Here is a 26,584-nt window from a genome sequence, read left to right on the forward strand (position 1 = left end):
GCATACGGGCCAGAGTGACTCAGAGGTGTCCTGGCATTGGTAAGACAGGATAGACACATTCATGTTAAAACCACGGTCATCCTCTGGACAGTTTTACCCAACAAAGTACCTTTCCACATTTGGTGTGATTTTAAAATGCACTGCTACACATTCATGAAGACAACACTGAAATAAATTTAACCAGTGACAGACCTGGCTACTGAAATTAATTCTCCACTGACTGTAAGTAAACATTCTCTATGAATTTAACCAAGTTTAGATAACTTTTTCTAATAGTTTTTTCTTTATTCTTAGATTCTTTCCCTCCTTCATCTTCCCTTCTTTCCATCCCCTCTCTCCCTTCCTTCTTTCTTTTGTCTCATTCTTTCTCCTTGCCTTTTTGTAGTCTAATTTCACATGTGCTGGGTGCTAGATACTATTTCAGAAGTTACTGATGGTCTGTTTTTTAAATGTTTTATTTTTCCTCAGTAGATTTTTACATTTTCGTGATTTCTACTGAACTGCCTTCAAATACAGAGGTGCTCTGTATGTCCAATTCACTGATAATCTTATCAAACAATCTTAATTATTAGGTATTTTAATTATTATATCCTAAGAGTTCCATTTCATTTTTTATATTGTTCTATCTCAAAACTCCTTATGGTTTCTTCTATTACAGTTGCCTTAGAAAACCCTTTAATATTCTTGTCATGGACAGTGTACATTCTATGTAGACTATTTCTAACATCTGTAAGTTGGTTTCTTTTGATTCACAACAAAAGGGACATTGCAGAGCAGAGAGAAAGGGACTTCTTTTCTTTTCAAGAAAGAGCTAGGTCATCTTGAAGAGAAATAAATCCTTATTTTACAACAAGCTCCAAAATAAATTCTAGGTAACAGATCTCAGCATTCCAAAGAAAAGTAATGCTCAAGATCTGGTAATGTAAGAAAATGTCCTGTGACCTTGAGGGGAGCTTGGAAAAGCACTAACTGTGAAAAAAAAAAAAACAAAAACACCTTGTATTTACCTAAATTTAAGGGATAGTTAACATTCAAGCCATAGAATAGGAAACGAGTTCAGCACTCATCTGAATATACAATGAAGTGTAGAGTCAAGTAAAAATGAGAACACAATAAAAATAACTGAAAGGGTCTTTACAAAAACAAAGATGCTATTTACCATTAGTCACCAGAGAAGCATAAATTAAAACTATATAGCCAACAAAAGTTGGTAAGGATTGTAGAGAAGTGAGAATTTTCATCACACAGGCCAGTGGGACTGTAAATCTGGAAAACTGCTGGTACTGTAAATATAGCTAGCCCATAAACATACATTGTGTTCTAGAGTTTCCACTTTTAGATATAAATCTCAATAGAAACATGTAGTTCTTTGGACAAACAAATATATGGAATAATGCTCACATGAGCATATTTATAATAACCACAAGCCAGGGAATAACTTAAATGCTCAGTATGATTCACAAAGAAACCTTATCCTATGGGCTCAGTTTTCATGTGTTCAGAAGAAGCAAATCAACAGACACAGAGATTAGTGGTTGCTTGGACTGTTACGGGAAGACTGATAGCTAAGGGATGGATGTAGAAGTGGTTTTCAGGAGGTCATGAAAACATCTCCTAAAACCTGACTGTAGCAATCGTTACAAATGTCTGAAAATATTAAGAAGTTCTAATCACAATCTGGCACATAACTTAATATCACAATAAAACTGTTGCAAAGAAAACGTTACAATATAAAAGCGTATATTTTAAGAAGTGAACATGGGATAGAATAAAACCTTAAAGACTGTTCTAACAAAATGCATGAACTCAAATGTATAATACGGAATGCATACAATCTTAAAAAAAACTTATAACAGAATGAACTCAAATGTAATATGGAATTTAAGAAATCAAATATTAACTAGATTTACTGAATAATTCATCTTTAGGCAAGAAGAATGTATCAAAGGCTACTTATGCATCAGGCAATGGCTTTATTTGGAGAGGGGCTGTTTCTGACTGAGTAGGGGAAGAAAGATGCTTGACACAGTTTAACTCAAGCCTGATGGTTTACTGAGTGTTTGGGTACTTTTCTCCATGCGATATTCCAACAAAGGCCGAGTCAGAAACATTTTTAAGATTCTAGCTCTGGAGTAAATTGTCCTACCAAGGATGCACTGAAAAGTAGAACTGAAACAATGCATGCACATTAAATATATACATATGTGTGTATCTATATAAAACTGTGGGAAATTTTTACTCTTTTACATACTTTCTAAAGTGGAACAAACGATGGACAAATAATAACTTGAGATTACTTTTACACCAAACGTCCCCCCCCGCCCCCTTTTATTAAAATTAAACCAGGACGGCGGCGGCCGGAGCTCCCCGGGGCCACAGCCGGGCTGCGGGGCGAGCACGGCCGGACAGCCGGGGGCCGGCCTCCGCCTCCGCCCGTCACCTTCCGGGGCCGAGCGGGTTGCTCCGCGCCGGGAAGTGTCAGGGGGAGGCCGGGGCGGCCCAGGGCGTCCCCCCGACCCGGGCCGCCCCGGTCCCCAGCACCCTCGGCGGAAGGGGCGGGGCCTGGGGTGGGGTCTCCCCCGGGTGGGGCCGGGGCGCGGCGGCGGCCTCCCGAGCGCCGGCCGCACGTGGCCGGCGTCCACTCACCGCCGGCCGAGGCCGCCTCCACCCACCCAGGGGGCTGACCGCGCTGGTGGTCCTCCAGGATCAGGATGCGCCCGGCTGCCCTGGGAGGTAGGGGGGAGGAGGAAGTCCGGTCTTCCCGTCGAGAAAGCATCCTAGTCGCTGCTGGAGGAGCCAGCCTGGCCCTCAGGTTTGCCGGGAGCGGCAGTGCGATAGTCAGCACTCAGCCCGGCGGTTAACTTTGGAAGAAGCCGGCGTGGGTGTGGCCGGATGCCCTGGGCATGCGCACTGTGCTCATGAGGGGCGTCCACCCGTCGCTCAGGCCCCTCCCATCTTCCAAGGCCCCTCCCATCTCCCAAGGCCCCGCCCAGCTCCCAAGGCCCCGCCCAGCTCCCGGCCCCTCCCACCACTCCCGCTGGGGCGGTCCTTCATCTGGCTCCCAGAGCTCCCTCCTGTCTGGTACCCAAGGGTGCTAAGATGTGACAGGCTTTTGAGTTAGCTGTGAGCGCGCCGTGTCAAAGGACACTGCGTGGGATTCAGCCTCCTCTCTCTGGATGTCTCTTGGAGGAGAAAGGATTTTTTTTCCAGCTGTTTTTCCAGCTTGTGGGCATGTACCTGGGGGCATGTCCTGTGTGAAACAAGGCTTAGCAGCATCCTCTCCTCTGACATGCTAATAGCAGCCCTTCACCCCCTCCCCACCCTAATTCTGACAGCCAAAATGCTGCCCCTCCCGGCCAGGTACGTGGATGGGGAGGGGGTGGGAGGTAAAGCAAGGACCAAGATACAAGACTCACACTCAGGAAATGTAACGTCGGTACTGGAATCGCATAGGGAGCTCAGATAGGGTCATTTCCTCAATGTTCCCAGCATGTCCTTCTTCAACCAGGAGGTAAACAGGGATCCCATGCTGCATTTAAAATGGTCAAAGGTCTGTAGTTTTCTTAGACATCAAAGAGGCCCCCCCAAGGTCCCCTCTACCCTGCCTTTGGGCATTAACATATGGAGCATTAGTTTGTTGGGCAGTAAGATATTTAGATCAGTGTAGGCTGGCCTGAGTATGCTTCAGTTGGATATTTTGGGTCATTTCTTCCCTACCAGGGGTGTGTGTGTGTGTGTGTGTGTGTGTGTGTGTGTGTGCGCGCGCGCATTGGTGTTGGTGGTGGGTGATGCTATAGTCAATTTTCTTTGTGTTCAAATGTGTTCTAGCAATTAAAAAATTTTAGAAGTTTCTTTCCCTTCTCACCCTCAGTTATTTTGATACACTACTCTTATCATATAGGTAAATTCACACATGTACTTGACTCATCTCTCTCTCTCTCTCTCTATCTCTCTCTCTCTCTCTCTCTCTCTCTCTCTCTCTCTCTCTCTCTCTCTCTCTCTCTCCATATATATATATGTCAGCATGGGGCTTGAACTCTGGGCCTGGGAACTGTCCCTGAGCTGAATCTTCAGCTCAGGGCTACCGCCCTGCCTAAGGAGCTACAGCCCCACTTGCCGTTTTTCTAGTGATTAGTTAGAAGTAAGAATCTCAGGGACTTTTTAATACCCAGGCTGGCTTTGAACCGCGATCCTCAGATCTCAGCCTCCTGATCATCTATGTACTTTCTACTGATGAGTTCATTCACTAAAAATTATAGCATTTTAACTGTAGATGGTATACAATATATTCTTAACTCTTTTTCCCTCCCTCCCTTCTTTCCTTCCTTCCTTCCTTTCTTCTTTTCTTTTTATTTGGTGGTAGTTCTGAGTTTGAACATCATGCCTGACACTTGCCTGGCAATTGCTTTACCACTTGTCCCACATCACTAGCCTTTACATTTTTATGTTCTCGCTTACTTATTATTTTTCTATATTAACTATAGAACTTAGCTTCATTAATATAACTCTTTAGGAAATTGATATTCATTTATGATATATTTTCCTATTAGGAAAGAGAGTTTAGTTTCCTTTCATTCAAGCCCCAATATCTTTCAGGAAATAGTTGTTTCACATCTATCTTGGTTTCATTTATACTGAGATTGTTTCTTATTTGTGTTGGTAGTCTAAGTGTGATCATCTTTTCTATTTTTCCCCTGTAATTGCTTGTTTCCTAAACTAAGTGCATTGATTTGTACACATAACTTTATATTTTGCTACTATATTTAGCCTATTGATTCTAGGAGCTCTCTATTGATTTTACTGTGATTTCTATTCACACATTTAGGTACTTGCAGTAAATAGTTATTGAAGCTCTATTTGCCTATCTTTGGTCACTGCTTACTTGAGACTGCTTCAAGTGTCTTGATTGGCATCTTTGCCTTCTGACAGTTCATTCTTAGTTTCACACCTGTGTTGAATTGTAGGTTTCTGCTCTAGACCTAGAATCTGCTATTTTCCAAGGAGTCCGCAAGGCTTTTAGTGAAAATGGTATTTTACAGGCAATAGTCAGCCCACTAAAGGATGCTTATGGCTAAATGGCTAATTATATTTCAGCCCTTTCAAATCAAATCTAGAAAATACTGTTAAAAAAATAAAAGCACAAATTTGTGATGAAGTCCAAGGTCTAATAAAAAGTTATTGGAATTGTGGCTTGGTATTATCAGTCTTCTCATGCTGAAAAGCCTAGGCCTTAATGATATTAACATAATTATTTATATGCTTTTCCCCATATTACAATTAGCAGTGAAAATGCTAAGTGTACTTTAATGAGGCTTCTTGCATATTGTTTTCAAATCTAATTGCTTAACTAAAAAGGACATGAAATCCAGCATGGGAAGATAGTTAAGTCTTAAATATGAGTGAAATAGCTAAATTATTAATTTATTCTTTAGTTTATTGATATAAATATTTCTATCTTTAAATTTCATTCTGAATACTCCTTACTTGTAGTTTACAAAATCTAATGTCATGTTTTCTTCCCTAGAAATCTTCAATACGTATTGATTTTTATCCTAACTACATTTAATATGAAAATGCTAAATTTTGAGATGAGGTTTTTTTATGTTTTAAACTATCTTTCTATAGTTATCAGAATAAACCTATTTTATAGTAAATTATAGTCAATATTTGTAAATGTTTTGGATAATTTTTTGTTATGATTAAAAGACAGGTGTATAGGGGCTTAACTAGTAAAGCACTTGCCTACCCACTTGAACACTGAATTCAATTTCTAGTACCTGTGAAATAGAGAAAGAGAGATGATTTATACATTTTCATTTTTCTTTACATATCTTCTGGTCATTACTATATGAAAACAACTGCTATTACAGTTCCATAAATATTTTTATTTTCATTCTGAATTGCAGTCTTGGCATTATAAGGTGTTTTTTGTCTTGGTGATGAGTCTTACTCAAAATTCTTCCATCTTGAATTTTAAAAATTTGAGTTATTTTTTAAAAATTAGGATTGTTTTCATACTTCCCTTTGATTTGTTTTTCTCTCTCTCCCTCCCTCTCTCCTTTTCTTTTCTCTCCTTCCCTTGCTACTTTTTTCTTTCTTTCTCTCTTTCTTTCTTTTCTCTTTATTGATTTTAGTCATTGCTGAATGGCTTTGTTTTAGATATGTCTTTGCCTTTTACATATAGCAGAGTTGAGTTTTCCTTTGGGATGAGCCCATTTTTCCCCTTTTTTATAGGGAGATTAAGACCTCTGCTGTCTAATATAATTGGTCTCAATTATTCCATACATAATATTTCATGTGTAATATGTGGCATATTTGATTGTAGTGAGCTCTATTGAGGTCAGTAAAAGAGCATGGAAGATATTGAAGGTCTGGAGAGGGTAGATAGTCTACGTAACAAAGAAGGTAAAGGAATGAATCATTTTAATGAATGAAATAAGATTGTTCCTGACAGAGAGCAACTTACACAAAGTCCCAAGGATTGCTAAACTTTCCTAAGCCCTGACCTTCACAGTGACCTTGGATATATTTCTTTAGGTCTCTGACGAAGGACTTCTAACTCCAAACAAAAATTTGCAACGTAATTAGAACTTTTAATCATCTATCTGGAACTGTGTGTTTACAAGGGAAAGAATATTATTGCAACATATACATCAGTGAATTTTATCTTGATTAATATATACTCAAAATGCACAAAATGGTTAAGTTATGTACTCAGAGATTTGATGAAAGGCCAGAAAAATAACACAATAAATTTTAGTTCTTTAAAAAAAGCAAGTAATTTGAGCTTAAACATCATTTTTAAAAAGGGAGATTCTATTTTAACAGAAAACTGACAGAAAAAGTGAACTGAACTGAAGTGTGTGCGTGTGTGTGTGTGTGTGTGTGTGTGTGTGTGTGTGTGTGATAGGGATGATTTAAATCTATAATCCAGAAAGAGAGTGTTTAGGATGGAAACAGAAAAGGGACAAACTTTATATCTACATGAAGGATTACTTCTTTATCTTTGCAATTTCATTTAGAAACATTTAAAATTTTCTTTCCCCTTTCCTCTTTTTTTTTGTTTGCCTTCCATCTTTCTCTGAAACTAAGCTGTCACAGTGAAATACTGAGTAACACAGCTCACACAGAAATCTGAACGGTGCATTGTAAAGTAGATACAAAAGACTTCATCTAGAGCTGAGATCATCAGGCATACACAGCCCCAGCACCGCCATTCATCAGGGTTTTCAGGGCCGGAATTGCTCTACAATTTTTGATGTGTTATTGCCCCCTGCTGTTCACTGTGAAGGACTGCATTACCAAGATTCGGCTTTTAATAACATGTTTTTCAAAGGTAAGTAGTTCAAAAAAATTTTTTAAGCAGTAATTTAAAGACTTTGCTTTTCAAAAGGCTGGATGTCAAATAAATTATAAGGCAAAATTTCTTGCCTCCCTCTTCAACTCTCCACTAGTTATCTGATTCTGTCCTTGTGGCTAATGAATCTAGATTTCTTTTAAGTTTGTGAGAGAATCAGAGTCCAAGGCAAAGGATGTAGTTAAGGAGAGAAATAAGTAAACAGCAGAGAGTAGATAGACAAAACAGAGAGCAAAGAGTGCCAAAGGAGCGGGTACTGAATAATTTACACAGAACAGAGCAAACACAGTTCAGTCCTGAACAGATGGGTTTGCATTCCTTGGGGGAAAATTCACTCCATGGAAGAGCTTTGCCTGGGTCAGTTTGTGAGCTTGCCTTCATCTGCAGAAGGGTTTGGCTTGGGAATTTCTGAGAATGTATAGGATGTAAGTTGGGGCTCTGCAGCAGAGCAGAGACACCCAAATCTCTGGTCAGATCTCCAATGATTCTATAATGATTTCCTGGTCAGTTCTTGTAAAGTGTAAAGATGCTTTGTCACCGAATAGAAGTCCATTTGCATGTGCAAATGTTCCAGCATGGAATTGTGCATTAGAAGCTCCAGATTTCTGAGCTCCAGCAGCCATGGGCTGTGAGTTTCTGAGCCCCTGCACTTCTGGGGTAACAAACAGTAATGTGGGCAGGCCCCCCTCTCTGTCAGGAAAAGTTTAGAAAAGCATAAGTCCTATGTGCTCAGACAATCTCTGCAATCAACATGGTCAGGAAACACCTTTTAATATTTAGCAAATGAAATTCATTTCCATTTTAATTCCCTCTGAATTTAGCCAAAACTGCTCCCAGAAGATTTTGGGTTTTCTTGCTTCAGATATCACCCAGCTTCTCTTTTGAAGCTCCGGAAGTCTTTACTCAAATAGAACAAGTTCAGGGTTCCTACGTAAGCATTTTGTTTTTGTGAAGAAGAGGGAGACTGGGGGAGAATTTATCTTGACCTAAGAAACAGTTAAGAATCTGTGTTTTAATCATTCTTGGCAGTATAAATAGTTTTGGTAATGAAAAAAGCCAGAACACAAAATCCTACCTTGTAAGTACCTAAGGACATCTCTCTCCTTAATGGTTTTCTTACATTGCTGGTTCATGTTGATCTCTTACCTTCCCACCTACTCAGTTCTTCTGGTCTGTGAACACAGGTCCGTTGGAAATAGAATGGAGACCTGCCTTTTGTTTCTGGCCTAAACAGCAGATAGCTCTGAGACCCATTGTATTGTAAAGGAAGCTTAAGCAGTGATTTTTTAATGGATAACCATTTAATCACTTTCCTTTGTACAAAATCATAGTTTGTTGGGATCTTTTTTTTGCCTTATCTACAACCCCAATTGTTTCCATTGCAGTTTTCCTAAAGTGTATTGATACACCTATCTAACAAAACTGTAAGCATAAGATGGTTCCAGAATTTCATAGTCTTTCTGAGGTGTTCTCTATGACTTCAGAAATATAATATTGAGCTATATTCATATCCTTTTTTCCCTTTTCTGAAGAATCACATGAGAAACTTCTGTTAAGTGGTGGGAATTGCAGTAAAGAATGCTCACAGGGTTAAAAAAAAAAAAAAAAACCTGCTGACAACAGCTAAATAGTTTCAAGACACACCCTGCCTCCCCTTCCTCCTCTCCCCTCCTCCCACATGGTAATACTGGGGTTTGGACTCAGATTTGAGCCAAGTTCCCAGCTCTTTTCTCCTTTAGTTTGTTTTTGGTAGTGTTTTCTTTTTCTTTTCGTAATACTTTTGCCTTGCCCAGCCTTAGACCACAATCTTCCCACCTCCACCTCCTGAGTCACTGAGATTATGGGCATGTGTTGCCATGCCCATCCCAATGCCTCTTTCCATCCTAGCATTTTGTGATTTTCCATCACATCTGGCTTTGCCTAAAAAGTAAGTGCCATAAGGATATCAATGTATGGGAATTAATGCACCATCTATCTGGCAAATATCATGTAACCCTTCTATTAATTTCAATAAAAATATATGGGAAAAAAAGTAAGTGCCAGCTTTGGACATTTGTGTGAGAATTAGGTTTATTGTCTAATGCAATACAAACAAAACATGTAGGGTATTGTGCTGGAGGTGGCTATAGACAGTCTTCCCATTTTTGAATGAGAGCTGAATAATTTTCATTTATTTTGTTTATATTTTTAATTTTTTTAATTGTTGGGGTAATGTATAGAGTGGTTACAGTTACATTCATCCAGTACATTACTTCTCACATATTGATACCTCTTCTAATGTTTTTATCCCCATTTCCTTCTCCTTCACCCCCTCCCAATCATCTTGTTTCTCCCCCTTCCCTTGAGAGTTGAATAATTTTTAAAATGTTCAAAAGAGAACCAGAAGGAAAGGTGAATAAGCGATTTTGTGTTTTACTCTCACGTCAATGCAGAGTCTCTTCAAAGAGTGGTGAAAAACAAGCTTCTGCTTACTTTTTTTTTTTGACAATCATAGGGGCTGAACTCAGGGCCTGAGCACTGTCCTTGGACTTTCTCAAGGCTACAACTCCACCACTTGAGCCACAGCACCACTTACAGCTTTTTTCTATGTATGTGTTACCAAGAAATCCAATCTGGGTCTTCCTGCATACTAGGTAAACACTCTTATGAGTAGGCAAAACTTTGGGCCTTCTGCTTACTCTTACTTCCATCCTCCCCAAGTGAGAAATGGTAAGTCTACAATCCCTTCCCAGTCTACAGTGTAGAGTCAATACACCTTTCTCCCCACCCAGTTCTCTCATGAACACTCAGGTCTTCTCCTTTTACATCTGAAAGACAGGGCAATTGTTAGGGAACCTCACTCCTTGAATATTCTCAGAATAAATAGTCCACATGACTGAAAACAATGTGCTACCAGGATCAGACAAGTTGGAATTGAATAACTTCAATAAGCATCACAGATAATTTGTATTTGCTTTAATTTGTGAGGTTTATTTTCAGAGGCATCTCCTCTCCATTTAAGCAGCCTTTCTTATGCTAAATATCTTTTTCTGGATATTTAAAATTATTTTGAATTCATGAAGACTTCTTTTATTGTAGAGGTATACAGTTTTTATTGTATTTTATTGTCAGGATCATATATAGAGGGGTTAGAGTTGCATTTGTCAGCTAATGGGTACATTACTTCTCGAACCTTCATACTCCTTCTCATGTTTTTGTCCCCATTTCTCTTCCCCCACCCCTCCCAATCATCTTTTTTCCCCTTTCCCTTTCTTATGTCAAATAAATAATCATATATACAATATGCCAGGAAACAAAGTCAGATATAACAATATGAGATTAACCAAAGGGCAACAAGAGAGAAGAGAGATTACCTAGTACATTAAGAACAACAATCACAAAGATAAATCTCTTGTTTTCATAATCTATAGTTCATTTCATTTAATCTCATCCTATATGGCAATATGTACATAGCTTTTACAGTACTGTGGTCCTCTGCTAGGATAATCCTGAGTATGTACTATTTATTGCAAAGGAGGGAGGCCATGGAGCCTAGGCTCCTTTGGATCTGGCTTACTTCACTTAATATGATTTTTTCACCAAGTTTTTCCATTTTCTTACAAATGGGGTAATGTCATTCTTTCTGATGGTGTCACAGAATTCCATTGTGTGTAAATACCACATCTTCTTGATCCATTCATCTACTGAGGTGCATCTGGGTTGATTCCTTTTCTTAGCTATGGTGAATAGCGCTGCAATGAACATTGTTGTGCTAGTGGATTTAGTGTGTCCTTGTTTCTAGACATTTGGGTAAATGCCCAGGAGTGGGATTGTTGGGTCATAGGGGAGCTCTATGTTTAGTCTTTTGAGGAACTGCCATACTGCTTTCCAGAGTGGTTGAATGAGTTTGCACTCTCACCAACAGTGTAGTAGTGATCCCTCCTGGCCACATCCCCTCCAGCATCTGTTATTAGATTTCTTGATCCTGACCATTCTAACTAGAGTGAGGTGAAAACTTAGAGTTGTTTTGATTTGCATTTCTTGTATGACCAGAGTTGTCAAGTATTTCTTCATGTGTCTATAGGTCATTCTTATTTCTCCTTTAACCCACCTTTTAAAAGGGATGGTTGTTTCTTTGAGAATTTGATTTTGAGAGATTCAATGTTTTGAGCTGTAGGGTATATTTTAGATATGAGGCCTTTGTCTGTTGTATGGCTAGTGGACTTTCTGTTTAATTTGCTAGCTATGTCTTTTGCCATATCGAAGCTTGAGGCTGAAATCAGGAAAGCAACTCTTTTTTTTGCCAGTCCTGTGGCTTGAGCTCAGGGCCTGAGCATTGTCTTTGGTCTTTCTCAAGGCTAGCACTCTACCACTTGAGCCACAGCACCACTTCTGGCTTTTTCGATGTATGTGGAGTACTGAGGAATTGAACCCTGGACTTGGTGCATGCTAGGCAAGCACTCTTACCACTAGGCCAAACTCCCAGCCCCTAAACTTGATTCTTTTGTTTGTTTGTTTGTTTGAGTCGGGGGGGGGGGGGGGGGGGAAGGCCTTGAACTCTAGGCCTTGGCACTGTCTCGCTGTCCCTGAGCTCTTCAGCTCAAGGCTAGCACTCTACCACTTTGAGCCACAGAGTCACTGAAAGCAACTCTTTTTACAGTAGCCTCAAGAAATACTTAGGAATTAACTTAGCCAAGCAAGTAAAGGACCTCTGTGATGAAAACTTTAAAAATGTGAAGAAGGAAATTAAAGAAGAACTGAGGAGATGGAAAAACCTTCCATGCTCCTGGATTGGAGGGTTATTATGATGAAAATAGCAATGGTGCCAAAGGCCATCTACAATTTCAGTACAATACCCATCAATATCCTAAACTCATTCTTTAATGAAATAGAGGAAGCAATCAAAAAATTCATATGAAACAATAAAAGACCCTGTATAGCAAAAACAATCCTTAGCAGAAAGAACAGAGCTGAAGGAATATCAATATCAAGTCTCAGACTCTATTACAGAGTTATAGTAATAAAAAAAAAACAGCTTGGTACTGGCACAAGAACAGGCCTAAGGATCAATGGAATAGAACTGAAGACCCAGAAATCAACCTACAGACCTATGGCCACCTAATCTTCAATAAGGGAAAAAAATAGGATGGAAGAAAGACAGCCTCTTCAATAAGTGGGGCTGGCAGAATTGGTGAAGCACCTGCAGAAAACTATAGTTGGATCCTTCTTTGTCAGCCTACACCAAGATTTACTCCAAATGGATCAAAGAGGTAAATGCAGATACCCTGAAAACTTTACAGGAAGGAATAGGAGATACACTGGGGCTCCTTGGCACAGGTGGAAACTTTCTTATTAAAGACCCAGAAACACAACAAATGGGACTGTATTAAACTTCAATGGTTCTTTAAAGCCATTAAGTATTGAAGGAGCCAGGTAGGGGTGACTCTCAGTTGTAATCCTAGCTACTCAGCAGGCTGAGATCTGAGGATCAGTGTGAACCCAGATGGGCAGGAAAATCTGTGAGACTCTTATCTCCAATTAACTACCTGAGAACCAGAAGTGGAGCTATAGCTCAAAGTGGTAGAGGGCTAGCAAAAAATGCTCATGGATTATGAATGCCCAGGCTCTGAATTCAAGTTCTATGACCACCACCAACAACAACCGAAAAGTATTGGAATAGTTTGTTATGCAACAAAACACCTTCAGGTCTTCCCAGTAGTATGCGATACTCATGGTGGTTTGCAAAATACCAGATGTTCCCTATTGAAGAGGTTTGGTGGTACTGAATATTGTTGATGGCTAGTGAAGATGGAAGGATGAAAAAAGGATGGAGAGAGATTGTAATGTGTAGCCATCTAGGCAATGCAATTTAACCCATTACTTCTTCAGGTCTCTGCTGGAGTTATGTAGCCTCCCAACTTTTCATGTTCTACGCTGGCCAGAACAAAAAGATATGTACAACCATAGTTTAGCTTTTTATTTGTACCAGTATTGGGGCTTGAACCCAGGGACTGAATACTGTCATGTAGCTTTTTTGTCAAAGCTTGCACTCTACTTCAGGCTTTTTTTGCTCCCTATTTTCAAATAAGATTCTCTCTCATTTTTCTGCTTGGATTGGTTTCAAACCAGGATCCTCAGATGTCAGTCTCCTGAGAAGCAAGGATCACAGGCTTGAGCCACCAGTGCTGGACCTGAAATTCTCCTTTTTAAGCATACATCATTCTAATGAATGCTAAATAAACAAAGTTCTTTTTTAAAGTCTCCTTAGCCCGGAGGAAGGAGGAAGGGAGTCTCTATAGCTCAATTTGTTTGAACAAATCAAGTGCCAAAAGATTTATTTTTATGAAGGCTTATTCTACTAATTTTCATTGAGTATCATTATTTATGGTAATTTATACTTTAAAGTGATTTGTTGGTACAAGTATTTATTTTCCTTTGAAGTACTTCCTAATTATTTGCAACAAGGCTGAAAAAGAAGTGTATCCAAGAGAAAAGTTAGAAAGGGTATAGATGTTATATTACTCATACAATTAAAATATAATGGTGATTTGAAAAAGCCTTTAGTACACTTTTACAAGGTTTTCTCTTTGCTTCTACAAATGAGTGGCAGGTAAAGACTACATGACCCATCCTTCATTTCTATAGGATGTTAGACAATTTTATGACCTCCAAGAGCACTTAGAATCTGCACCACACAATTTAGCACCTAATTATAGTCTGTTTCATATCGTTCATTATTACATCATGCTATGATTCTATCCCCTCAAGGTGATTATATAATCTTAAAAAGCAAGGACCATGTCTTCTAGTTTTATTCTTACAGTCACAGCCTCCACACAGCCAGCAGAGTGCTAAGTACAGTATGGGCAGGGGAGAATTTCAGTGGATAGAATTATGTTAAGCAATCCCAATTCCTCAAATCTCAGGGAATCTGGAACCTGTGCAGCACTTTCATGGTCGTAGACTTAGGAGCAGAGAAAGAATATATCATTCATTTTTTTCAAAGTGTTTATCATCAAAAGGAAAAAAAAATCCAAGGCAAAGGACTACTTTGACCTGAAAAGTGATATTCTTTCTTCTTTCCTTTTAGTGTCAGGTCAGAGCAGATGTAAACCAGCAAGGCAGGAGTCATTGTTCCTGTTTCGTTTTGATGGAGATCATGGTTGGCATTTCTTCCTCTTCACTCCTCCAGCTGGATATGCCGAGTGATGGGGTGTGACCTGTGAGGGTTCCACGTGGCTGTGCAGTGAAGCTAAATATGTTAGCAAGCTTTTTGTTCTCCTGTTCTTAGTGTACACATTTCTCCAGCCATCAGATCCACATTTTGCTTTGTATTGTGGTTACATACTTATAACAGAACATTTACTATTCTAACCAGTCATAATCTACAGTTTGGTAGCATTGTTATTTATATAGTCCAGCAACTACCACCTCCATCTCTAGTACTCACTTTCATTGTTCTAACCCAGAACCCTGTACTATTCGTTACCAATGGACATTTGGTTGCTTTCTACCTTTTGGCTGTTATGCTGTCCCCAACATGGATGTACAAATACAGAGGAATATTAATATAAGCACCAACCATTTCATACTCATGGTGAGAGCATTAAACTATCCTTTTTCATGATTAAAGTATCAAGAAAACTGAGCACAGTAGCACATGCTTGTAACCCCAATGCTTGAGAAACCATGGCAGGACTAAAACTGTGAGGTCATTTCTTTTGTGATACATAGCAAGGCCTCACCTCAAAAAGAGAGAGAAAGAGAAAAAAAGAATAAAAGCACCGGAAGACACAATGAATCTTCATTCAGCTGCTCTCCATTGAATCTGAATTCAAGAATTTCATAGCTTAAAGTCACTTAGGTACTCATCAGATAAAAATGTGTCCTAGCTACATTTTTTTCTTAAAGATTAAGACCATGACTAATATGTAGATTCAGTTAACATTTCCAGGTCAAAAGGCTCCTGTCTCCAATGACTGTTTTGTCAGGAATTCCAGATATGTCTTCATCGCTGAGCTGCAGGACTATGAAATCACATTTCAGCTCCTTCATCTGACTTCTCTCCCTTTCCATTTTTTCTTATAAGACATTGTTTGTGGTGTGACACTGAACACAGACTTTCACTTGTCACTCTCATATATAAGAGAAAGCCCAATTTTGTTTGCCTGATACTAGAGGATTTTTTTTTCTAACTTGGCACTAACTTACCTTCCAGACGGTACCTTTCTTGTATGAACACTTCCCTGAGTGAATATGGTCTTCTCATTACCCCTGAACAGATCATAATTTTTGTGGCCTGCTTCACTGCTGTTCACTCCACCATGTGCAAACATTTTCAAGCTATCTTCAAATTTTAGCTCAAATATTGGTGTCCTCACTAAATCTCTTATTAAACAACCGTGTTTGGAAATGATTGCTTTCACTTTAGCAATGTCTAACTGTGAGATCATTCATGTTGATAATGTTTTTGTAATAGCTAAACTTTTTCCAGCCCTGGGGCTAATGTTAAATTTCTTAAATTATTTTGTGTCATCTTTATGACAAACCTGTGAAGCATGTGCTATTATTATGTAATATACAGATTCTGAATTGGAGGCTTTGATATGACCACTAGTCTAAAATTTTCAGTAACAAAGCTAGAGTTGTAGCTCAAGTTTCTTATACTTAGTCATGATTTTATAAGTGTTCTTAGTGTCTTAATTAGATTATAGGTATTTGGGTGTTAGGAATTTTTACTGTGAGGGTTGTAATTGATATTGAGCTAATTGGCAATATCATAAAACATACCATGGTCTGGGAATTTGTTACACTTGACAACTCTAAGGAAAGCAGCTAGCAGAACAGATGAAAGTAGTTCTATACACTGACACTAAAAATGTCTGTTGTCTAGGTACAGAAAGTAGACATAAATCTCTACAACTGACCTTCTTCCCTCCCTCTTTCCCTCCCTCCCTTCCTTCCCCTTTTTCCTTCCTTCCTTCCTTTTTTTCTTTTCTTCTCCCTCTGTTTTCTTCCTTTATTTTTGTGACAGTCCTAAGTTTGAACATAAAACCTGATCACCATCCTTAAGCTCAAAGCTAATGTTCAATCTCTACTTTTAGGGAAGAAAAAAACCCTTTGCTTGGCATCACAAACTTAAACCAAGAACATTTTGGAAAATATAGAGGTGCAGTACAAATAAGGGGGAAAACAACCCTTTCTTCTTTGTAGTCTTACATCTCACATACTGCATAAACTTTCAAGCTTATTCCATTGCTTAGTCTGATATAAACATGAACAGGAATTAGGGAGTATCTATAGATATAGAAATGCATGTGTTAGCTTTTTATCACTGTGAACAATTCCTGAGAGGAAAGGAAAAACTTGCTTTGGCTCATGTCTTCAGGAATTGCAGTCCGTGATCAGCTGGCTTAGAGTTTCTGGGCCTGCAGTAGTGGAGACCATCACAGCAGAAGGATGTGATAGAAGAAAGCTTTTCAACTCATGGTGGCCAGGAAACAGAAAGTAAGAGACTAGGAATGACTTTTCAAGGGTATACTTCTTATGACCTACTCCAACTAGGACCTACCCCATAATGATCCATTCAGCTGTGAATCTATCCATGGATTAATTCACGTGATTGAATCACCTCTCAACACTGCTATGCTACAGTCTTCCAAGAGATGAGACTTAGAAGGACTTCTATGATTAGTCTATTTGTAGATTTTCCCTTCTTTTTTTTTTTATAAATAATTACTGGGGACAACAGGTGAGGCACAGATGTTCTTTATTGCTTTATGGGCAGAAACTCTGGCAACAAGCACAGCTGAGATAATAATTTATCCAGTGGCATGCTCCTCACATGCTGAGTCAGCATTCGCTTAGTTAATGAGGGGAATACAAGGTTCTGATAAGCATTGGTTTATTTTTCATAGGAACGTAACTCATGGTCATTACACAAAATTCAGAAAGTAAAGGAAAGCTGGTAACAATATTGCCTTGTGCAGGTACCAGCTTTTCTTGTTCACTATAAGATTGTCCCTCTGATTTAGTATAACTTGCATAAAGAAAGACCTTAACCTACCAAGCATCATGGTCTAGCCTTTCAATAGCCATGTACAACCATTTATCAGATTGCATTTCCCCTGGCAGGAACTGAACCAGAATGCAAATTGAACACAAATTTGGTTCCTGATAGCATCTATTTTTTCATATATTTTTATTGTAATTAATAGAAAGGTTACATTATATTCACCAGATAGAAGGTGCATTACTTCACAAACATTGATACCCTTTCTCATGTCTTGGTCCCCATTTCCCTCCCCCCACCCCCGCCCCTCTTCTTGTTTTCCCCCCTTCCCTATCCTATTTCAAATAACCAAATACGAATATATACAATATATCGATAACAAGGTGAAATACTGTAACAATATGAGATAACCAAGGCACAGCAAAAGAGATGAGAGCTAACATAGTACATTAAGGACAACAATCACTCATTATATGGCCTTTGTTTCTATATCCTGGAGGTCTTTTATTTATTTATTTATTTAGTTTTATTTTTATTTTTTTATTGTAATTAGTAAAAGGGTTACATGGTATTTGCCAGATAGAAGATGCATTAATTCACATACATTGATACCCTTTCACATGTCTTGGTACCCATTTCCCTCCCCCCCACACCCCACACCCGTCTTGGTTTTCCCCCCTTCCCTATCAAATTTCAAATAACCAAATACAAATAAATTCAATATATCAGATAACAAAGTGAGATACTGTAACAATATGAGATAACCAAGGGACAGCAAAGGAGATGAGAGACAACATAGTACATTAAGGACAACAGTCATTCGTTATATGGCTTTTGTTTCAATATCCTGGAGGTCCTTTCAATTAGCTTCATACTATATGGCCTTATGTATCAAGATTTTGCTCTATTGCAGATCTCTGCTAGTAGAGTCCAAGGTTTCTACTGATTATGACGAATGAGGGAAACCATTGAGCCTAAGTTCCTTTGAGTCTGGCTTACTTCACTTAATATGACTTTTTCTAACTGTTTCCATTTCCTTACAATGAAGCAATGTCTATCTTTCTGACAGCAGCATAGAATTCCATTGTGTACAAATACCACAACTTGTTGATCCACTCATCGACTGAGGGACATCTAGGTTGCTTCCATATCTTTGCTATGATGAATAGTGCTGCAATGAACATTGTTGTGCTAGTGGATTTAGTATGCCCTAGTTTCTGGATGGTTGGGTAAATGCCAAGTAGCGGAATTGCTGGGTCATAGGGGAGTTCTATGTTTAGCCTTTTGAGGCACTGCCATACTGCTTTCCATAGTGGTTGAACGAGTTTGCACTCCCACCAACAGTGTAGTAGTGATCCCTCCTGGCCACATCCCCATCCAGCATCTGTTATTATTCGTTTTCCTGATCCTGGTCACTCTAACTGGAGTGAGGTGGAATCTTAGAGTTGTTTTGATTTGCATTTCTTTTATGACCAGAGATGTTGAGCATTTCTTCATGTGTCTATAGGCCATTTTTGTTTCTTCTTCAGAGAAGACTCTCTTTAAGTCTTTGGCCCATTTTTTAATGGGATGGTTGTTACTTTGGAGATTAGTTTTGGAGTGATTCAATTTTTTGAGTTGTTGATGTATTTTAGATATGAGGCCTTTGTCTGTTGTTTGGTTAGTGAAGATCTTCTCCCATTCTGTAGGCTTCCTAATTAATTTACTAGCTATGTCCTTTGCCATACAAAAGCTCCGCAGTTTAATGCAGTCCCACTTATCCAGCCTTTCTCTGATTTGTTGTGATTCTTGGTCCTTATTAAGAAAGTTTCTACCTGTGCCAAGGAGGCCTAGTGTATCTCCTATTCCTTCCTGTAAAGTTTTCAGTGTGTCAGCTTTTACTGGAGGTCTTTTATTTAAAATGCCTTCATTAAAGCTAAGTTATAATCGGCATATTTTATTTTATGTCAGTACTAAGGCTTGAACTCCAGACTTGGGTACTGCTGCTGAGTTTTTTCATTCAAGGCTGGCATTGTACCATTTGAGCCATACCTCAACAACACTAATAAGTTTACATTTATGATAGTTTTAATTTTACTAGAATTATGATATTTTATCTTCATTCAAAAAAGTCATGTACAAACATGATTATTTGTGGAGGTGAGGCAGAGAATTGTATGCAAGCAGTGGCTTTGGTTCCAATTCTCATTTGTGTGTTCTAGAAGTCTCTAGTTATAGGGAGAATACTGCTTTGCAATTCTTTTATTTCCTAGCCAATAGATCTGTAGTAAATAATTTGTGATGTTTTCTTCATTCATTTAATATGAGTAATAATAACTACCCAATAGAGTTGGGGACTGGGAGTACTCTGGATATAAATGCTTGATGGATGTGTGCGGTGTTTCCCAGACAGTATGCTTTTTGATGTTCTTAAATCAAAAAGATCTAGCTCCAATCAAGATTTAGGGGAGAAAGAAAGACATTCATGTTAAGAATGTCTTAATTAAATCTTGGTTATATATGTATTTATATATACACAGATATGTATATACACATACAAATATATTCATATATATGTATATATAGTGCCCCTAAGAATACCAAAGCATATGCCCAAACTTATGACAGACTTATAATTCAACCTGGCCACAAAGTTACCATGAGATAAAAACTGATTGTACTTTTATGTCTACAGAGTGTGATATTCTTAATTTACTATGCATATCTAATGATTTCTTTATACTGTAATAGCAAATACAAAGAAAATTATAATTTTCTTTTGCCAGTCCTGGGCTTGAGCTCAGGGCCTGAGCACTGTCCTTGGACTTTCTCAAGGCTAGAGCTCTACCACTTGAGCCTCAGCACCACTTCCAGCTTTTTTCTATGTATGTGGTACCGAGGAATCGAACCCGGGTCTTCATGCATGCTAGGCAAGCACTTTAACTACTAGGCCAAACTCCTGGCCCGAAAATTATAATTTTGCAAGTAATATCTTACTGAATTCTGATACATCTTACTCTAACAATGATAATTTCAAAATTAAGAAACATGCAATTTCAGAATTCCTTTTTGTTTATTGGACTTTTTTTTTATTTGCTTCAGTACCTGGGTTTGAAGTTAGAGTCACAAACTCTCACTTAGCTTTTTTGTTCATGCTCACGCTCTAGGGCTTGAGGTATTACTCTAGCCCAGATTTTGAAACTGGTTAGTTGAAGGTAGAATCTTAGACTTTTCTGCTCAGGCTAGCTTGGAACCTCAGTCATTAGATCTCAGCTGTTTGAGTAGTTGGAATTCCAGGCATGAGTCACTGGTGCCTGGCCTCAAATTCTGCTCCCTCCCTGCCCCCCTCAATGTGGTCCTCTCTGCTGTCCCCCTTCCTCCACTCCTCCTGTACTGGGTTTTGGGATTTGAGCTCAAGACTTTGTTCTTGCTAGGCAGGCACTCAACTTCTAGAGTCTTGAAATTCTTAAACATGATGATTATTGAGTGGTAGCAGCATATATCACAAACACGACTGTGAGAAGTAATAGCTTAAAATTCAAAAGAAGATACACATAGTTTTGTCATGCATCTGCAAAAAAGAAGGTGGATCGTAATATAATCTTGCACCCTGAGTGGTGGTTTAAAGGGCAAAAAAGGTCAGCTTCTTGACCTGTATAAATATTCAGTGAGAAGTCAGAGTGTAATTATGCTGTGTTCTAGAAAGGGAATAATACAGTCCCTCTTACCAGAGCTACATTTATACATTTCTTAGGAAGACAAGTGTCAGTTTGCATTTCACACACCAAGCTATTCTAATATCTCCATTTCCATTTTCCTTTGTGGATAAAAATGTTGGCATAGTTCAACACTGGCTATCAACACCCTACTGTGTACCTACTGTGCAAAGGGTTTAGGTGGGCACACTGGGCCAATAGAGGATGCTGAGAAGTTACATGAGTGAATAAGCAAACAAATGACATATATATATATATATATATATATATATTTCTTCTCTAAGTGCTTTTGGTTTAGTTGAGGAGGCACAATTTTACAAAATAAAATAAACAACTTAGTCGAGATTATTTAAACATCAGTTTTTGGAACATTTTCCCTCAGAATAAAAAAATAAATGGATTAGTGCCAAATCATCCACTACCAATGTGAGGTTCTAAAACTTTAGAAATTTCCTTGGAACAACAAAATCTTTCCAGGAAGTAAAGCAGTTTATAAATAGTTTCAGATATTGTGGAAATATAGTGAAGGGCTGTCAGGAAAAGAATCAATAGAGCTTTGACAAGATTTACCTAAAACTAGATCTAAAAATGAAAATCAGAAGAAATTGTGTGTGGATTATGGACTATTATTTGAGACATACATGCAAAATAATAGGGTTGGTGGTGACAGGAGTATAATCACGAAAAGAAAAGAAGATATGGTTAGTGGAATTCTAATGAGTTCTCTTAGAAGGCATCAACATTAGGAAAGAACATTCCATATTTACCAGAGATGAAGAAAGGCCACAGAAGAGACATGCATTCTGGTAAGGCTGAGCATTCTTTCACACACTAGTGATGGCATTTCTGATTTCTGGGCAGGGCTTGAATATGGCTAAATAGATATAACAAACAGTAGGACAACAATTTTTAGAGAAAACAGCAGCCATCCCTGGAAAAATTTCCATATTTTAGAGGACTATCCTTTTCATTTGATTTAAGGGATTTCAGGATTTTGCTTTACTATTTAATAATGAATCCATAAGTAGTTGGACAAAGAGGGATGAAGTTAACATGTCCATTTGTGAGTACAATGCAGTTTGATCAGTACTGTTTCTCTCATCATTCTCTCCCATCTCTCCCAGCCCTTCCCACCCTCATTTTTACCAACTTCCATTTTCACAGGTCTTCACTGGCTATCATGACTTCATTCGTCCACCCATCCTCTCTTGCTCCTGTGACTAGCAGTTTCTGTGGGGTGAATGCCATTCTTTCTGTATCATTTTGGAAGGGGAAGAACTGTAAAGAATGTCTGACCTCTCTTCTTTATGCCCCAGGTCAATGCTTGTTAGGTCACATTCCTGTGTGTGGAAATGAGATGGAAAAATGAGAGCAGTGGGCAGGAAGGACGGAAAGGGGTGGAGAAAAGCTCCCTGAAAAAAAAAATGGAGCCTCTATGAGAAAGGGTATCAATGTTTCACCTTCTATCTGGTGAATATAATGTAACCCTTCTATTAATTACAATAAAAATATATGAAAAAATGGAGTCTCAGAGTGTAATTATGAAGGTGCTGGTTTTCCATGTGTTTTCTGGGCAACTTAAAAACATCTGCATTACTGAAAAAAATAGAACATTATGATAACAGCTCTCAAAAGAAACTTAACAGACTTCAACGTAAGTCTGGGTCACACCTCTAATCCTGGTTACTCAGGAGGCTGACATCTAAGGGTAGAGGTTCGAAGCCAGTCGAGACATAAAAGTTGGAGACACTCTCATCTCCAACTGACCACCCAAAAGCTAGATATCCTGCAGCTGTGGTTCAAGTGGCAACTTTGAGCAAAAAAAAAAAAAAAAGCCAAATAACAGCATGGAACCCTGAGCTTAAGCCCCAATACCAATGCAAAATAAAATAAAAAGTTCAGGAAAAAAAAAAAAAAGGATAAGGGGGCCGGGAGTTTGGCCTAGTGGTTAAAGTGCTTGCCTAGCATGCATGAAGACCCGGGTTCAATTCCTCGGTACCACATACATAGAAAAAAGCTGGAAGTGGTGCTGAGGCTCAAGTGGTAGAGCTCTAGCCTTGAGAAAGTCCAAGGACAGTGCTCAGGCCCTGAGCTCAAGCCCAGGACTGGCAAAAAAAAAAAAAAAAAAAAGGATAAGCATAATGTGGAAACAAAATTCCTGAGATTGCCTTTAGCAAGGTCATGGGACAAAATAGTTTTCAGCCCTGAGAACTTTTGATTTCCTTCCTGTTTCTTTTCAACTTTGCCCTTTCTTCATTCTAGCCTCTTTCATCCCTCTCCTCAGCACAGGCCTTTCACAGAAAAGTTATTTTCTATTTCAGATCCAAGGATATCATCCCTGTTTTGGTTATTGCTTTTGCACTTGTATAGCAGCTTTTAAATTCCCATCTTTTTTAGCAGCTGCAGCCAGACAAACTTATGAGTCAGTGGGTGGGGCTTGAAGGCCCTGGCTCAATTCTCCAGGGGGAAGTAACCTTTTGGCAGTCCAACAAATAGAACATATAAAGTCCAGCCACTCCAAAAGCTCTCTCTGTACATGAGATAGCAACTGCAATTTTCCCAAGGTCTACCAAGAGTTTTTGCAGAAGGAGTCAGGTTTCTGCCTATGGAGAGACACATTCTTCAAGGCTTAACTCTGACCTCATAGCTGCAGTGGATAAAGCAAAATCCGGAGACAGCTGGGAAGTAATGGGGGGAGGGGGTCGGGGAGGAGGTCGGGGAGGAAGGAAGACATGGATATGAAACTGAAGGGATCTCATTAAATATTCTCCCTAGCTTTTTGTTGTAGTTGACAGTCTACTCTAATGTTAACCCTTTCTTCCTTCCCTCCCAGTTAGCTCAGGGTTCTAGATCTTTCTCTATTTTGGTCATGAAGTTGATTGATTCTCAAAGTTTTTCTCTATCTGGTGTTCTGAGACTACTTACAGGCATGGGCATTTTCAACTCAATCTTTTTATCTGTTAAGCCTCTGTCCATGACAATAACCCACAGGCTGGGCTCCTGTGTCAGAAACTACTACTTTGAATTCTTAGTTGTTGATATTTGACCTTGACAAGAATGTCAAGTTGATCAGGCTAATACTAAGAAGAAAACAAAGATAGGAATGGATTGTTAACTAGTTCAGGAAGCCATGTCTTCTTTCTCTACTTACTTACTTTGTTTTTTTCCAATACATTGTTTTTTCTTCCTCATTGCTTATCATAAAGCCAGGAAAGAGTAAGAGCCCTCGCTTGTTTATAAGGAATAAATCATGAAATCTTTTTCTTTAAGTGACAAGTGGGAATAATTGATTCTTTTGATAAATGAAGATTCAGACAATACTTTCCTTGACATGTATTTTTATAAAGCTAAACTGTAACAATCAAGAAGTCTGTTTATGCTGAAAAAGGCAACAGTAGAATATCTTCGTTAACAAAGAAAAAAGTGGTCATTAGAGGTCAGTTGGAAAACCAGATACATAGTTCCCTTGAGAATAGAAAGGTTTACTTGATGATCCAAGTTACTAGTTGATGTTCTTAGTTGCAAAGAACAGAACATTCTAAGACAGGCAGATAAATCATTTATCATTTATCTTATTTGACCTGGGCAGCAGTGGGGCATGCATAGTGTAGAATATATAGAGCCTGGAAAAGCTTTTGCTGCTATTACTGTACTGATACATAGCACACCATATTTATTGGTCTATATGTGGCACATATATATACTATAATGCATATCATTGTGCCATATATGATATGATATATATACAGAATATAATACATATATTATACTATATTATGTATAATCATATGTATGTATGTATGTGCATATATGTACATATATGTGTGTGTGGTCTAGAAATATCAAGCTTATTTTTCTCCATTTATTTAGGGATAATTCTCTAAATAAATAGGGAAGGTCTTACCTATAAGGATTTGCTCTCAGAAACGAACTGTTCGTTATATAATGACAAAGTTGCCCAGGGGCTAAAGTTCATGCTGAGTTCAAGAAGCAAGGGAAGAAAAGCTGAGGAGATGTACTGGGACGCAGAGCCCGAGGACACAGCACTGACTGAGCATATAGTACTGAGTACTCAGCACAGTGCTGAGGCCACCATGTCCTCTCCACTCCAGGATCTGCCTGCTCCACCAGCCACTGTTCCTGCTGTATCTCTGGGCTGGTGCTAGCCTCCCTTTGGCTCATCCCTGGTCTCTTTTGAGGGCTAAAAATCCTTTCGGATGCTTCTAGCAGCTTGGTATCCCTGTAGGGTGCCCAAGGCCTAGTGAAGAGCATCGATTGGGCCTAACCCAGCATCTGTGCCTTTGTCTAAACATCTAAGAATGGTGTTCAAGGTTGTGGAGGGAACCGTTAGGACACTGGAAGTTGACCATTTTAATTTCCAATTCAAATTTATCCTTCTATTTATCTTCCATTGACAAAGTGCCTCCCCGCTTCATCTAGTCCTGTTGGGGTTAATGGAATCCTTCCCTTGTACTTTTTCCCTGCTTTATATATTCGCCTTCCTGAATTATTCTACTTATAATTTACATGTCTATTTTCCTCCTTCTGACTGACTTTATATAGAAAAGGGATTATGTTTTATTTTTAGTCTCATTGTGTAAAATGCCTGACATATATAAGGTTCTAAAAATATATAAATTCACTCACTTACAGTTAATGCAAATACGGTATGGAAAGCTGAAACAAAGCTAAGAAAAATAATAATAGCAATGGACATCGACAAAACATAATGTATACTGTTCATTTTTTCCAGATATCAATCTTTTAAAGTTCTATTCTTTTGTTTATTCATGAGAAACTAGGGCTCAGGTTAAATGAATTGTCCTAGTTCATGTAATAGAAGCTGACAGGACCAGGATTCCAGCTAGAATAACCAAAGACCTCATAACCAACAGACATCATTGACACTGTACAGCCCCCTAGTGGTCAATCAGAGAGAGGCACGAAAGTAGAGATAAAATGAGTATATGCTGTTTTTCATCCTTGTATATTCTTCTAGAGTGATGCTGTTTATTTGATAGGAGATAAATCAAGTGAGAGTTTTATGTTTACTAATAATAAAAATTAAATCTTTCAGATGTAATTTTATCCAGAAAGAACTGATATTTCAGAGTAACCTGATGTACAAAGCATAACTTCTTCGTAGCATTTTTCACTATTCATTTGCCTGGTACTACAAACAAATCAATCCCCTTAATTATATTCCTATGAATATCTTTAGACTTGTGTCTAACATTAAAGGCTTTATTTTTCTTATATAGTTAACTAACAAAGCAGAATTTTAAATTTTACCCTAATTGTAGATTAGAGTCTCACAGGGACTTTTCTGCTGACTTTGAACTGTGATCCTTAGATCTTAGCCTCCTAAGTAGCTAGGCATACATGTGAGCTACATGCACCTGGTTTATGTATTTATTTTTAAGATATATTTATTTTAAGTTATATCTGAGAGAGAGTATATACCTTATTTTTTTTTTTTACTACAAATAACAAGAACATGGTTTGGAGGCATGTTACTGAAGAATGGTAAAGGCCTGGCTT

At 38.5% G+C, this 26,584-nt stretch overlaps 2 long non-coding RNA genes across 3 annotated transcripts in view; one reads left to right on the forward strand and one right to left on the reverse strand.

Annotated features, from left to right (window-relative positions):
• The window catches only part of LOC150069399 (uncharacterized), a 23,754-nt gene extending 20,882 nt beyond the window's left edge, over nt 1-2,872 (reverse strand). The window contains exon 1 of the long non-coding RNA XR_016537930.1: nt 2,647-2,872. This is a non-coding gene — a long non-coding RNA (uncharacterized LOC150069399). The remainder of the gene's footprint in view (nt 1-2,646) is intronic.
• On the forward strand, nt 2,659-22,481 carry LOC150069400 (uncharacterized). 2 transcript variants are annotated; one of them, XR_016537932.1, is made up of 3 exons: nt 2,659-2,733; nt 7,093-7,336; nt 22,208-22,481. It is a non-coding gene; the product is annotated as an uncharacterized LOC150069400 (long non-coding RNA). The 2 variants fall into 2 exon arrangements; XR_016537931.1 differs by lacking the exon at nt 2,659-2,733 and adding an exon at nt 3,085-3,360.
• The last annotated feature ends 4,103 nt before the right edge of the window (nt 22,482-26,584 follow it).

This window comes from Megascapheus bottae, chromosome 1 (assembly GCF_031878675.1).
Source record: "Megascapheus bottae isolate mThoBot1 chromosome 1, mThoBot2.hap1, whole genome shotgun sequence".
Lineage (NCBI taxonomy): Eukaryota > Metazoa > Chordata > Mammalia > Rodentia > Geomyidae > Megascapheus > Megascapheus bottae.